Source organism: Dermacentor silvarum, chromosome 1 (assembly GCF_013339745.2).
Source record: "Dermacentor silvarum isolate Dsil-2018 chromosome 1, BIME_Dsil_1.4, whole genome shotgun sequence".
Lineage (NCBI taxonomy): Eukaryota > Metazoa > Arthropoda > Arachnida > Ixodida > Ixodidae > Dermacentor > Dermacentor silvarum.
The window spans coordinates 357920052-357924230 of NC_051154.1; the positions used below are offsets into that span (position 1 = coordinate 357920052).

The 4179-nt window shown below is 52.5% G+C and overlaps 1 long non-coding RNA gene across 1 annotated transcript; it reads left to right on the forward strand.

The window, feature by feature from the left end:
* Positions 1-2236: 2236 nt before the first annotated feature.
* On the forward strand, positions 2237-3530 carry LOC125942374 (uncharacterized). The gene is made up of 2 exons (XR_007465049.1): positions 2237-2388; positions 3397-3530. It is a non-coding gene; the product is annotated as an uncharacterized LOC125942374 (long non-coding RNA).
* The last annotated feature ends 649 nt before the right edge of the window (positions 3531-4179 follow it).

The following is a 4179-nucleotide window of genomic DNA, read 5'->3' on the forward strand; positions in this document are numbered from 1 at the left end:
CGGTGGGGGCGGCGGGCTCCTGACTCGGTCGGCCCAGCTGGATCCCGGACTGCCGCCGCCGCTGCTGCTGCTGGTGTGCGCCCGGACATGCTATGGGCAGGTAACAGCCAAACTGGTCGGCTCAACTGCTGCGGCTCTTTTGTGTTGCAGTGCCCTTGGAATGCGGCCATGAACAGAAGCCAGAATGTTTTGCTTTGGAGCTGTTTGACTAAGACAGAATTGTCTGTATCTTGCTGAAGTGAAGTACGCCTTAACCGGCAAAAAGGAAACAACTGGGAAATCCAGGGAAGTTCTGGCAAGAGATTCTGATATTTCATTTTAATTTCTTCTACAGTGATACTGTACCCAAATTAGGTTAACTTTCTGGAAGTGTGGTCGCACTAAACAATGCAATGTTGGAAATTTTTTCGAGCCTGTTGTCTAAGTTAGCGCTGAGCACACAGACAGCGAATCTCTTAGATTCACGAATGCTGACACAGTTGATGACAACTTGCGCAGAGCTTGCGCAAGCGGCGCGAGCCGTAAGTCTTGATTGTTGACCGGTTTGCTGCGCTGAGCTCGAATGGCGTAGGAGGACGAGTACCTTGGAGGACGGGTAACCGCTGTCGACAAGGAACCGCTGCTTTGTATTTGGTCAGTGAGGAAGATGCGACGGTCTCCAGGTTGGAAGCTCGCAGCCGTGTCTACGATCTGCCGTTGGCGTTTCCCTTATGTCCAGCGGAGCAGTGTGGTTGACATTGTGGTGATCTGTCCCCGAAGCGTAGATGGTAGTAGCACTGGTCGTCATCACCAGGCTGCTGCGACGGGGCGGTGTTATGGTCACGGCTTTGCGAGTGGCGTGTCGGCATGTGCTGATCCAGGCGTCGTTGAATGGAGCTGAGCTGTCGATTGATACCGTCGATACGGCGCGCAAGCTCTGTGGTGTTGAGCGGTGCGGTGACAGCCTGGACGGTGGGCGACAACTGCGGCAAAGAGGCCTCGATGACGCGATCCCGGCAAGTTGGTCGAGAGGTAGCGTAAGCTAAGCCTGCTGAAGTGCCTGGACGTGCTGTGTAAGTCGTTGAAGCCAACGTGCTCGCAGTAAGGAATCCTGGACTTCCATGTTGCCAGCGAGAGAACGCATGTGGCGGAGGAGCTGCGAAGGCTTGTGCTCGGCAAGTTCTGTGGACTGAAGTTGTCGCATCTTCTGGTCTTCCGAGAGTGACAGGCGGCGGATGAGTTCAGTCTTCAGGCGTTCGTAAAGGTTCGCTGTTGGTGGGTTGGCAAAGATATCCCTGACCTCGTTGGTGTTGCGGGCATCGAGGTGGGCGACAACATAATCGTAGCGGGTCCGGTCTTGCGTGATGCGCGCGAGGGCGAACTGGGCCTCGACTTGGGCGAATCATACCTCGGGCGAGCTGGCCCAAAACGGCGGATGCTTGACAGCGACACGTGCGCGATGTCATCTGCCGGGGTTCTGACGTCGTCGGCGGAGCCGGCAGGCGCGGTGAGGGTTGCGGAGGCGTCGCCAGGATGCTGCTGCACGGAATCATTGAGTTGGCGGTGCCGTTCCTGAAGCTGTTGCTCTTGCTTCTGGATCAGCTCCTGCTGCGTGTGAAGCTGCCTCTGGAGAAGCTCCAACTGTTGTCGAAGGGCGTCTTGCTCGTCCATGTCAATGTGTTATTGTCCATTGCCCGGGTGACCAGATGTGGGATATCGCGTCTGCTGAAGGACGAATCCCAACATAAAAACGTAACAACTGTTTATTCGATGAGCAATGGCAGCGGACGAGCATACCAACGCTACGGTAGCCTCGGTAGCGGAAGGAAAAAGGCAACTCTTCCCAGCCGGGCAGCCTGTTTTTGTAGCCACCCTCGGTGACGCATACCTCGGGTGACGCAGCGGTGGAGCTGTGTTTTATCGGCAACACGCAGTCCAGCGTGTAGCCATAGAGAAAGAAATTCAACAAGAGGGGACACTCGGCAAAAACTGGCAACAGGAAACACGTCACCATACGTCACGCTATACTTTTGACACCGAACGTTAGCTGCCGCGAGCATCGAAAAAAAAAGAAAGTGAACTTAAGTTAACAGGCATTGATTTATTTTTTAATTCTTTGCCGCGAAAACTAAATCGTTTTGCGTATAAATGAACTTAAGCTTTGCGACTTATTTTCCTTGCCTTACCTCTAGACACAGGTCAGTGACGCGCCAGATATATGCGTCATCCGCCAGACACTCCCCCGAAGCCAGCGAGGATGGCTGCGGGCGCGTTTGAGCGCTCGCGCGCGGCGACCCGTCTGTCTCCTTTTTTTCTTTAAATGTAACCTGGTTTATTGGGCTCTCGGCGTATTCTTGCGTTCCATCTGCACTGGGACAAGACACCACTGCACTATTGGACTACGGCAAGGTGAGAAATCTTGTTTCACAGTCTACGACGCAATTAGGCTTACGGCACGGGACCGAGACTTAAGACGCAGTTAGCGAAAAACAGCTCGGCCATCCTGGCGCAGTTAATTTGAGTTAATGAATCGTGCTGAGACATGTTTCCGACGCTTCCTATGGGACTATTGTAACTTATTTCGGTTTTTGAGCCACACTGGCCGCACAGGGCGCCGTGTCGCAGTTAGCGAGAATTTAGCCGTGGTGTGTAGTCTAGTTCGTCTTGCTAGGAGAAGTTTGTGCCGCTTTCTCTGACGCCACACATTACTGAAAAGTAATTTCGTTACTTTCTGCGGTACTTTTGAGGCACGCTGGCCGCACAGCGCGCTGTGACGCAGTTAGCGATAAGCAGCTCGGCCGTGGTGATAAAGTTTGGCGTGTAATTAATCTTAGAGGGACAAGTCTGTGACGTTTTTTGTGGCTCCGCAACAACATATATACCTTTTTCGGTACTCACGCCTGTTGAAAACGTGATGGCCGATTGCCAAGAGTGATAACATGGGGTGTGCTGCTGGCGCCGGCAGAACGCGCGAACGACGAACATATCAGAAACTTGTAATTCGAAAATTACGTCTTCTAAAGGACTGAAAAAAGGCATTGCACCCACGCATTTGTCTTGAGAGCCTGTTGCGTCCGTCTCTATGTATGTAGCGTACCGTCGCGTCGCCCGAGGCCAAGTTTTGGAAACGCGAAGTCGCTCGTGTATTTGTGCTGCCAAAGTGCAGGAAATAATGCCCGGAAATGCGGGAACGCTTGGAAATCAGATGTTTTCATATATGTTTGGGATGAGTCGGGTATTTTCTACGCCATGTATGTAAAAGCGAATTGCTTTTTGTAAGGCCGCCCATTCACCGCTTTCGCACGTTTCGCCTCTACACGCAGTATTTCTATGTCTAAATACCAAAATGACTCATGCTTGTAACATGCTGTTACGTGCTTGCAAATCTAACATGCTTGTAATTTACTTTTTTTTCAGCTGGTGCCGTCCGGTGGAGCTTCATACAGGAACTACTGCCTTACCTGCTGGTGTCACAACGTTGGATGAACGCACAAAAAGCGCGTAACGAGCTTTTATATAGAGCAAAATAAATATTTTCTCATTGCACAAAAGGTCTTGCGTCTACTTTGTGAAATTGCACGTGGCACAGATTCGATGGGACTTTACGAGATCGTTCGCAATCATTTTTACTAAATAATAAACCGATTCTGCACGAAGAGCAAAAAAAAAAAAAGGGGGGGGGGGGGGGGGCGCAGCCGGCGTGCTAGCTTGCGTTCAAAATGCGCGCGCTCAAAACCGAAACCGGAAGTGATCGACACCGACCGCTTGGCACGCTGCAGTCAATTCGGCCGCTGGGCCCTATGGGAGTGTCCCCTCTTGTTGAATTCCTTTCTCTATGGTGTAGCCGTGTTACGCTGGGCCGGATGATAACAAGGCGGAGGCTGCGCGGAAATATGCGCAGAGTGTGTCGCCACAACGGTAATAAATATTGCGGTTTGTGAGCGTCGGCGATTCATTTCGAAGCGCCGTCCGCTTTAGCTTTGAAGTGAACTGGAGAAAGCCTAGCCACGATATCGGCGCCGTCGAGCGATCAGCGGCGGTGAGGCTGCCGCACAAATGGGTCCCGGTCTCATCCTCACTACGGCAAGGAGATCTGGCCGTTCGCGAGCAAAACCGCCGTTCAACGGATGCCCGAAAATGGCAAACGGCGCTCGGAGAGTGACCGTGGCGGTAACGTGGACGGGCCTTGCCGCGACTCAG